This window comes from Labrus bergylta, chromosome 20 (genome assembly GCF_963930695.1).
Source record: "Labrus bergylta chromosome 20, fLabBer1.1, whole genome shotgun sequence".
Taxonomy (NCBI): Eukaryota; Metazoa; Chordata; class Actinopteri; order Labriformes; family Labridae; genus Labrus; species Labrus bergylta.
Window position 1 is genome coordinate 3,187,377 of NC_089214.1, and position 11,566 is coordinate 3,198,942.

The window sequence follows — 11,566 nt, forward strand, 5'->3', positions numbered from 1 at the left end:
TGATGTTTTCTGTCTCCTACTTGAACTTTCTTCTTTTCTCTCCTCTTTTTTTTTTTTTTGGTTACTCAAGCTCCAATGTTCCAGCGGTAATAGCCGTCGACTCCTCAGTGACTTTTTATTTTGAGTGTTGATTGGAGTTGTTATTCCTCTCACAACAGAGTGTATAAAAAAAAGGAGAAGCTCAGGAGAAGCGTATTGAAGGATCAAAGTATGAAACTAAATTGTTGATTGTGGATTTATCTTGGGTAAACACTGAATAAACACTCAGAGTGTACCGTGTATTGTTTGACTGACGATGAAAATACTTCTGCATTATTAACTTGTTCTAATCTTCCTCAAACTGGAGTCCAAGTTGAGGTGGAGGAGGAGGAGGAGGGTGGGGGGCGGGGTGGTGGGGTGAACATTTTAACCTCCCGCTCTTTGACAGATTATGACTGATGAAGCTAAGATGCTAACACGCCTGGCACCTCCCTGACAGCGCCCTCCATCCTCCACCCGTCAGCGTCAGGTAACCATTTCCCAAGTGCCACCTTCAATTACTCAGGATATCGCTAATGATTACACACTGTGTGCGGTGAACGCGAATGTGTGCCGGGATATTTTTCCCCGATATAAAGCCGGAGCTAGCTGTAGCATGACTAATGATGTAGCAAATGAAGGGTGGACTTCAATGAGTGTCTTAAAGAGCAGAAGCAGTTTTTTAATTACTCATCTCTCTGGCTGCACCGCAACGACCTTCAGTCAAGACCTGGACACAAGTCAATTACAGTGATGATGTGCTATCTCCATATCTGGATACCCGTATATGGTCGCCTTGGCCTTGGAAAATGGCAGATTGTCAAAGGTCATTAAAATATTAATGCGAAGGTCAGGGCGAAAGTTAGAAGTCAGCTGTGCTCGAGTAGATTCAGTGGGAATAATGTCAGATTGCAGCGGGGAGGGAGTTTCAGTCGAGGGGTTGCTGAGAGAAGATGATGACGTCGTACGTTCTGCTGCACAAATTCATCTTTTATGAACTCAATTCTTCAGGATTATTAAAACTTCACATGTTTCCGATGACCACTTTATAGTTTTAAACGAGAGAGCAGGGAGGGTAACGAGGTTGAACAGTTGTATAATCGTACTCGGAGCTGTTTTGGACAGCACCTGTCTGAGACTACAATCTGCAGTGTTCTTATCAGAGCAGATGATTTACCAGACGTTCTTGTCTCTTGTCCATATACCTCTGTGTCTCTCGCTCGGTGTATGAACTCTGTCGACCTCTCACGCTGCAGACTCACTCCTTAGTGAGCAGAGAAGCAGGCAGCACATCTCTAGTCTGATTCATTTTTTTAGGGCCCACGATATGGGATTTTTGGGGCCCATACAGATATTGGGCATAGAAATAAATCTGATTCTGATATATCTGCTGATATCTTTCTTAGATCTGTGTTCAATCTGTAGAGGTAGATATAGAGTTTCTTTCCACAAGTGGAAGTGTACATACCTTGTATTAGTCTATTAATGTATTTTTTCTCCCTTTATATAACTGATGTACATATGTTTGATTTTTAACTTGTTATTTTTGATATTTATATTCCCGTTTTCTGTTTCTTGAGCTGTTGTGATGAAAAAATTTCCCCCATGGGGGATCAATAAAGTTTATCTTTATCTTAAGATTTTTTATCCATCCAAGTTGAAACCAGTCTTGATGTAGGGAAGGCAGTAGCTCCCAGTGATGTTACATAAAAAAAAAAAAGATATATAGAAACAAAGCCATGCTCTGTGTGTTCAAATGAATATAGAGCAAAGCAGCACAGTTACCAGAAAACTCAAATTTCAAGCTCAGCTCAGTGTCTGACGTCGGTAGAGTAACGAGGTATTCATACTCCTTTATTTCTCACCTCTGACAGCCACAGGCGAGTACAATACGTGCTGGAGGTTTTTTTGATTTATTACCCTCGCTTAAGCTGCGAGCAGTTTGTGTGCAGTCAAAATAAAGAAAGCTGGTCAAGTAACACTGTAAACTGTATAATTATTCCCTCAGTCATTCATTTTTTAATCATCCACCTTTTGGCTTTTTTTATTCCAGTGTTTTGAGTGGATCGCTTCGGCAATAAACACGTCCACTCCTGGCGGCATCACCACCCACAGCTGCACTGGGGGAGAGAGAGAGAGAGAGAGAGAGAGAGAGAGAGCTGTTTTACTCAGGAAGTCAGTTGCTTGGAGTCTATTTGTCTTTTGTAATTACCATTCAATAAAGGAAAACCCTTGGTAATTATCCTCGGCGCTCAGTGAAACCAATCATTGTGAGTTAACATAAACACAGAGCCGTTTTCCTTTTTTCTTTTTTTTAAAGGGGGGAAATTCAGACGCGGCGCTGCCTCACCCCGGGGGGAGTGCAGCTCAGCTCTGAGATCAAACGCAGCGACGAAACACACAAGCGGGGCCCAGGCCCCATCTGGGTCCGTGACCCCCTTAGAGAGCCGGTTTGCGACCTCATCTTAGAGTTCAGAGTGAAAGGGGAATCTTGCCAGGGTGAGGACTGCATCATGTGCATCATCGGTTAAAGGATTGTTTGGGGTCAAACGAAACAGGAAGAACTGAAGGGGAGCTCCCTCGCCTCCACTCTGATGGCGCCGAGGCAGCGCGTGCCTTTAATTTGGTTGGAGTGTGGGAGAGGAGAACACAAATCAAACACTCTCACTTCACAAAGCAACTTTGTTTTAAGGCCGGGAACATTGGCTTCAAAATGTTACCTTAAGTTGAGTCTCATTGAGCATGCACATTCAGTAACTGGAGTGAGAACATGCTCAGAAATATGAGAAAACGTAGTTAGAATGAAAGCTAATTTTGCTCTTCATGCAGCATTTCCAAGACTATGGACAACTTCTCATGATATTCAGCTTTTGGCTCTTCTGTCTGTCCAGTGTTTCCCCTACCATTATATTAGGGGAAACCTTCCTTGAAGGTCAAGGTCAAGGTGCCTTTATTGTAGGGATAGGATGGTGGATAGAGTCGGAAATCAGGGAAATAAGTCATTTAGGATACCTTTCCGATAGAAAAGGACACCTGTCATTAAAAGTAACGCATGAACACCAAGATTCCTTCAAGTGTTTGTGTTGGCGTGTCGGTGTGAACCTAGGGGAAACACTGCCGTCTGTTAATTCTGTTCTAAGAGGAAGTCAATTCTAGGTTTTAGAACGCTTTGTTGTTGCCTTCTTAATTTACTCTCCAGGTACATTTTCAAAGTCAGTAGGAAGCATACACACAAGTTGGCCAAGACGCCTAATGGCTGTGTATAGTCAGCTGGTGTTCTGCGAGGCTGGGAACACACCGTGTGACTTCTGGTTGACTGATAGTCAGGCCAAGTTTTCAGCTCAATAGCACAACATTTGCTGTGCAGTTTATAGGGGGTATGAAGGTCCAATCGGATGCCTCTGACCAGTCAGATGAATTCTGACACGTTTGAAGTTTTGGTCGGCCAACTGTCTTCTTGGACAGTGAAAGCAGAGCAAAAGCTGATTGCCAATTTTTTTCCTGTGCAGAATGGCAGACAGTGTCTGAAAGCACCCGGAGCCCGAAAGCAAAAAGACATCCAAGCTAGGCTAATAGCTAGCAATCACTGACCTGCTTTACTGGACTCTGAACCACCTTCCTGTGCTGCCCCCCCCCCCTCCTTGTACCTGACACCTAAAGAGGGTACAGACTAGTGACAAGGACTGCACCTGCACTTGCTCTCAGCCAGTGCTAAAGTGCACATTGCACTTCACACTGCTTCACTTTATGCATAAGCACTTTCTTTATATTTTAAATGTTTCATACTGTGCTCTTAAATCTGATATCATGTGTCTTGTTTTAAGCGTCATGTGCCCTCTTAACCATCATGTGTCCTGTTTCTGTCATGCATCCTGTTCTTTTTATTTTTATGTGTCTCTGTTTTTTAAGAGGGCATGGGGGTTTTTTTTGGGGAGAAAGGGCATTTTGCTCCCATGAGCGTTTTATAGATGTGACAATAAATTGAATCTTGAACCATGGCAACAGCAGATCTGCCTGTTTTGATGTGTCTCCCCCCCCTCTCTTATCAGAGAAGATGTGAACGAGACAAACGTTGTGGCAGGAAGTGCTGCAGACCTCCAGCCGACTGGAAATGTTCTTTACGATGTAGCTTGCTAGTTAGCCTGTATTCGTTGGTGATGGTGAGTGTGAGAGAGAGAGAGAGAGAGAGAGAGAGAGAGAGAGAGAGAGAGAGAGAGAGAGCGTTGTTTTTTGGTGTTTCATCTGACTTCAACTTCCTTCTATGGGTGTTTTCAAAGGAAACTTTATTGATCATTGACAGTGCGACATGTTGATTGAACACTTAGCGTGTGAGCTCTCAGGTCGTTCTTGACAATCAGAGCGTGCAGTGTGAGCACATAACTCACGATTCACTTGATTCACTCGTACAGTTTGACATTCCACCACCTCATTCATGTGACCGTACAGCCCTATACTCATCCTGAGTGCTGTAGTTTTAATAGGTCAGAGTCAGCACTAAACAGCTGAAGACAATAAAGGGAGACATTTGCCTTTGACACTTCATCATCGATAGCTTCCTAAAGAATCACTCACACACTTTCTGAATGACTTGCTGTCATATTGTTTCATATCAAATAGCGTTAACATCTCCAATTCAAACCCAATATCAAGAAAGGATGAAAAAAGTTTTTTTTAAATTTTGAATCGACACCATATTTAATAATGAATAATAATAATACATTTTATTTATAAGCGCTTTTTGAAAACTCAAAGACGCTGTGCAATTGTTAAAAAACCGAAACAACAGACATTACAACTTTAAACAAATCATAAAGATAACAACAATAAAGGTAAAACGACAGAAAACAGAAAATACATCACAATCATACATTAAAAGCTTTTTTAAAGAGGTGAGTTTTGATCAGTGATTTAGATATTTTTGATGCTTATCATGATATACAGAAGACATTAAGTAACATCCATAAAGAGTTAGTGATGTGATTTTGTTTTTTGTCGATGTAATCCCTTTTTTTTTCACTCATGAAAGTAAGGGCTGTGGCCTCGACTCGGCTTTTATTTCTTCCACCATTTCTTTCCCCGCTGCATTGTAGTGCTGTGAGAGGTTATAAGTGAGGCATTTGGTGTGATGAATTTGCCTCATGATTTATTTTTTTTGGCTCCAGTGAATGAGAGATGCTTGAGATAATGGTATGGAGATGGACGTCGTTCTCTGCAGGGAGTCTTATTAAATCTTACCACTTCATTTCAAGCTAAAGCGAGTCAAAGCTCTGAGAGATATACGCTTTGGATGGAGGGGGAAACAGGCATGGCTGTTCCTACACAGTGGACTACAGCGAGCTCACTGTGCAGCATCCGTCAATACCTATACCTATGAGCTGACACCTATACAATCCCATGCTCTCTACCTCTACCCCCGTGTTGTAGAGTAACGCCTTGACGCCAGCTTTCTATCCGAGCTTTTATCTTTTTTTGACACGCCTTTGCCGCTGACATTTAGATGAAAGCTTGTAGTTCCTGGCTGGGAATAATCTGCACTGATATGAAACGTCTCACAGCTGCAGGAGAAAGAGGAGTTGGAGTGCCGGAAACATCTCTCCGGTCTCTAGTCGGCTGCATCTCACAGGACTACTTCTGCACGCGGCGTCAATAGGAATGCTTACATGCAGCATAGAGATGCAATCAATGATAAAGCAGCTGAATACAAGACGTACAGGATACTGTTGACATATGTACTCAAAGATAAACGGATGTTATCATTTCTTTTTCTTGTAAACATAGTATTAAAAACTGTATTTACAAGCAGGCCTAATGTTTTGCCACTTTCAGTTGAACTTTTGCATGTTTTTAACTGGCAATGGAACAGACTGAATTTAATCTTGATGTTTCTTGATGACCTTAAAAAAAAAAAAACTGGACCATCAGCGACAAAATTCACATTTTCTATTAAGTAATTTGAACTGCCTGTAACTGGGGGTAGATGTAAGAAAAGACTACATGCTGAGGAAACAGCCTTGATTATTCATTTTCCAGAGGTATCCTGCAGTCCTTCAAAGAAATGACCAGTCTTTGCTAAGAGATTAGAACTTAGTGCAGAGGTTTTATTAGCCCCCTGACACGTCCTCAAAATGGGAATGACTGAGGTACTACAGTATATGTTTTTTATGATGTTTTGTGCTCCTTCTGATTGGAATAAGTTACCTTTAAATCTCCGGTCCTCATCATCGTTCCACTTATTTAAACATGTTTTGTTTTCTCATCTTCAAACTGATTGTGTTTGTTTTCAGTAGTGTGAACACTGTTTGTTTATTTCTCTCTGTACAGACTGAATCTCTCTCCTCTAAGGTGTCTAGTCTAGAGTTGTAATGGTTGTTGTAATGGTTGTAGCTTATTGTTGTATCTGTTCTCTGTGTTGTCCCTTGTTTTGTTTTGTTTTGTTGTTGTTGTTTTCTGCTGTATCTATTACTTTGTTTGTTTGGTCTGTAGTGTGTTATGTTTTGTTGTTGTTGTTGTTGTTGTTGTACCTGTGTCATTGTAAATATATGTTTGGGAATCCCTTGAAAACGAGTTGATACACCTCAAGGGACTTATCCTAATATAAGAAAATGTTCTCAATATGTAAGAAGGGTATTATACAGTATTCATTCTTTCATTCAACCTTTATTTAAACTCGAGAGATACAATGAGGGACAACACTCACTTACAATGACATCAAGTCATTAAAGGATCAAATAAGAGACAGACAACGAATGATTAAAAGAAATAGAAGATAAGACGATTACAAGACTAGTAAAATAAAAATGTAGACATGTAGAAGGAATAAATCAATACCAGTGTTTATGAAAAAGTCTAGAATGATTCAAAAAATAAAACACACTTGTGAAAACAGTTACAAACAGAGGTTGGGAGGTTTAATATCATGATTCCTATAATGCCCAAAAGGTAAAAGTTAATTCATCTCATGATGATGTTGCATCTTATTCCAAGAGTCAGGTGGAGAATAAGAGAAAGCAGATTTTCCCAGTTCTGATGACTCGAGGAACATTCAGTCATACGCAGAAGCGTCAGCATACACCTGTGTTGTCAGCAGTTTTTTTCCTTCCCTTTGCCTACTATACTAATATTTCAGGATCTAAGAGGTTTCCAATGAATAGGTTCTTTAAAAACAATCATTGACATCGCTGGCAAAAACACTCTGAGGCACTCAGCAGCCATCTTGGCAGAGAAATGACAGCTCAGGACTGACAGTCAAGCTGTTATTACTCTGAAAGAGGGGAATGAAAGACTGTGCTGAGGAGAAATACCAACATCTCTCTAAGTATCTCCAAGCACTGCAGTTTTTCCGGCATCAAAAGGCATTATGAGACTGAGAGGGACTTCGATAAAAGAAAAACATAATACAAAAAAAAATGGTCTCGCGGACCTTGATCGACAAGAAAATCTAACAAGTTCATAAGTTGCTCTTGCGGGGTGTAACACACGGCCGGCTGCGGCCGACATCAAGGCGCAAAGCTGAATGAGAGTCAACACCAGAGATTCGGCTGTGCAGAGAAGATTTAAGAAGCAGGGCTGATGGGTCGTGGAGCGGCTCGGAAACCTTTATTAAGCCGTCAAAACAGGGTTAAGAGGCTTGCTCGGGCGAAGACACATAAACACAGGACGGCTGCAGGGGCTGCAAAAATATATTGTAGACTGCTGAATCTGAGTTTTTGACATTTTGAGTTCATTAGGCACTTTGATTTACTTTTGCAACGACGCATTTCTGTTTTAACCTTTAAATGAATATTATTTATTTTTTTGCTCTAATTTAAAGTTTGTTCTGTTATAGTTTCTCTCTACACAGGGTGCTAAAAAAAACGTTTGATTGGCAGTGAACCAATACATTAAAACACGAGGATAACAGCGTGGGGAAAACAAGACACATCGCTAATTAGCTTGGTGGTTAACACAAGAGTCGGCATGGCAACCAATAAAGCTGCAGAATCCACGCTTAATGAGAAATATCAGCACGGATGGAATGCTTCTTTGACAAATTAGATTGTGAGGCTGCTGCGTGTGACCATGTCGCTGTTATGTAAATGTGTGTGCGTGGCATTAAGAGAGATGGGGGAGTCTGATTCTTGCACGTCCAGGCGCATTAGCACGAGCAACGTTTCTTTTGAATGCATTTTAAACACCCTTAAAGAGTCTCTTAAGAGAGGGTAACCAGCTCTCCAATCTCACAATGGACATATTTTCCTGCGTGAAAAAACAAGCCCCGGGCGCGCAAACAACCAAGCCTGAAAAAACAAATAAAACAACCACCCAAAACAAACGTTTATGAATGATGAATGAGGGTGCATTCGGAATCAGAAGTGCGGCTTAATAAGGAACGCTCCGTCTGCGCACTCATCAGCACTGAGGCCTGCAAAACTTTTCTTCACCTCATTTATCTTGAATAAAATCCCTCCCCCCCACCACCACAATAATGATAATTGTTCAAAATTGGTGGAAAATTAATCTGGCAACATGTCCGTGTGAATAAATTGTGTCATTATTACCTCGTAAAGGGACCGAAAGAGGTAATATTTACACTGCATCATAATCCAATCAGCTCATTAATTCCCCACAAATGTCTTTCATTCCGCTGTTGCAGGAGGAGCACGTGTGACCGAATCGATACCACACTCGAGCTTCCAATATGTGATGTTATTCCCATCCCATTATCGGAGCCAAGACAAGGCCGTTAAGATGTACGTCTAATGAACAGAACAATTTCAAGCAGAACAAGATTCACACGACGGCAAGTCATTTTGTGTCCTATTGACGACCCAATCAGTGACATTTAACCACGTAGAGTACAGGAATGTTCGCTGTGATGATGGGAAATATGATTTAGATGGTAAATGGTAAAGTGACTTGAGCTTTTCTAGTCTTCTGACTACTCAAAGTGCTTTGACACCACAGGTCACACCTACACGTTCACACCCACTGATGGCAAAAGGCTGCTTTGTAAAGTTACAATCAGAAGTAACTAATCCCATTGGACCACATTCATCTGCCGCCACCGAGGCAGAGGGAGCAACTTGGGTGTCTTGCCAAAGGACACATCGAACATGTGGCTGACAGAGCTGGGGATCGAACCCTCGACCTTCCGGTTAGGAGACGACCAACTCTTTCCAACTGAGCCACAGCCGCCCCAATTGTGATGCATTTTAAAGGTACAGATAGAGATTGAATGGCTTGTATGTGCAGCACTGAACTCTGCTCCCCCCAGTTGGAATGCAAATTATTGGTCGACATTATTAACATTCATCTTGTGCAGTGTTTCATTGACTTCTTCACTCAGGTGACAGTTTATCAGGTACACAGACAACTTAAAAACAGACGACTCCGCCGCCCACTGGTTTGTCAAGTTTGGTTTTTGTTTCTGTTTTGAAGTTTTGAATTTTTTTTGCCAGCATTACATTGATTTGTTTTTTTTTGTTTTTTTTTTTGTAAAGTGCCTTTGAGTATTTAGGAAAGTTTTATATACAGTAAGTCGAAAGTATTATTATTATTATTATTACTATGGAACTGGGTTAGCTCAGTGGTTAAATCACTTGCACCGGGTGCAGAGCTAACAGTCCTCTACGCAGCGAGTTTAAATCTGCCGTGTTGGAATCAAACAGCAAACTCTCTGTTTGATATGTCTCCTACTTCTTATGATTTCGCTGGGAGTTAGCTTGTTATGATCGGTGATGCTGTGTATGTGCATTTCTGTTTGTGTTTGTGTTTTGAGCGGTGCATACGAGACACCTGAAATACTCATAGATCTGACTGCAACCTCCGCCTGTGGGAGTTCTTTCAGAAGAAACTTTAATGACAAATGAGCTGTGTAGTAAATAATTCAGTAGTACAGTGTGAGGTCACATCCCGCCACAAATTTTTTCACAGCTATGTTGACGTCTTTAATTTGGGAACATTAAGGCCATTAGTTTTGCGTTGTCTGAACAGTTTGGTTACGTTTTTTAGTTGAAAAATGTCCTTGTTTTGTTGACGACCTAGGCAGCATAAATTCTCCTACTTACCATATTTGCCAGTGCAAATTAGCTGCATGGGGACATTATTAGTGACAGACAGGGTTGGTAACATCACTGATGTAAACAAACCTTTAACAGCATCAGAAAACATGAACGGCTCAGATTCAGTGTCTGCCTATTTTTATTCCGTCTATCACAAGCTGTCAGTCAGTGTGGAGATTCTGCAGCGCCTGTGGAGTCAGGAGTTGCGACTTGAAGTCCTTAAAAAGCTTTTGAGTGAAGAATTTACTTGAAAGGCAGAGAGCTGTTATTCACCTCTGATTGTGCCGAGATACAAAGAAATCCTTCAAACAAGCTAAATTGTACTGAAACAAGTACAATTACCTCACCTGATTTGAAGACGTCTTTACTTATTTATAGAAAATAAGAACGCTTTAATGATGGAAAAGGCTCTCGCAAGGTGGAATCAACGGCAGTAAAAACCAGGAGATGTTTCACAAATGGGCCTCTTTTGTCATTTTGTGATATAGCGGGGGGAGGGGGGGGGGGAGGACAGAATCTGTCATTTTCAGGTAGAGGGGGTGTTGAGGCAGAACCTATTCATTTTGACCTACATAGGATGGGTCGTCTGGAGCGGGGTTAACGCTCCAACACCCCTTTCCAAGCGTCATGGGTTCATTAGTGTCCTTTGCTGTGGCAGCGCCGAGCTCTTTTGATGCCCCCTCCAATGAAGCTACACTGGGGGGGGAGGCAACATTTTCCAGGGTCCCTTTCAAAGTGGTCATTTCCATTCTTAGTGCGACTCCCCTTGTCTTCTTCCTCTTCCTCTTCCTCTTCCTCTCCTCTCTCTGGTTGAGTTCAGCCACGTAGAAATGAGATGAGAGGAAATTGGGGCACAGCGTCAGCGCCGTCTCTGTCATCCACCGCCTGGGAACGTTCACCTCGACAATAAGTGAGCCACATGGCAGGAAGATTAGAATATATTTTAACAATGCGGGGACACTGTTGGCAGGCGAGGTAATGGAGGAAATGAGAGGTAACCATTGGTTTGGGTCTGGCAATGAATCGCTGACAAGTGGCAAGGAAAGTGGCTCCACGTCACTTGATTCATATTATTCACCCCCTGAAACGGCTCCTGAGTGGATCTATTCCACTTTGCATGCCGCTTGTCAACATTGCATTCGCACGGCATTATTCCCATTGAGTACGTGATAGCCGTGCAATGAATATATGCCTGTTTTGTTCATGGCGACAGGAAATATTGATTTATAGATGATGATAAACCCACAGCGGTGTCTGCGCGTCTCCTCTGTGTTCACCGGCGACGACTCCCCCCTGCTACAGTCAGAGACATATTTCACCGCAGTCTACCTCAGAGTTTGATTTTAATCTGATACAACTTTGACATTTCTCTCAGGCTTCAGATTGACCGCTACATTTGAGAATATATAGGGCATAACCGGTGCCTTGAAATTTAATAAGTTGCAGCAGGTTTCATTTGCATGTCTCCCTCTGGAGTCGACTGGGTTTTTGGGGCCCCTTGTGTTCTT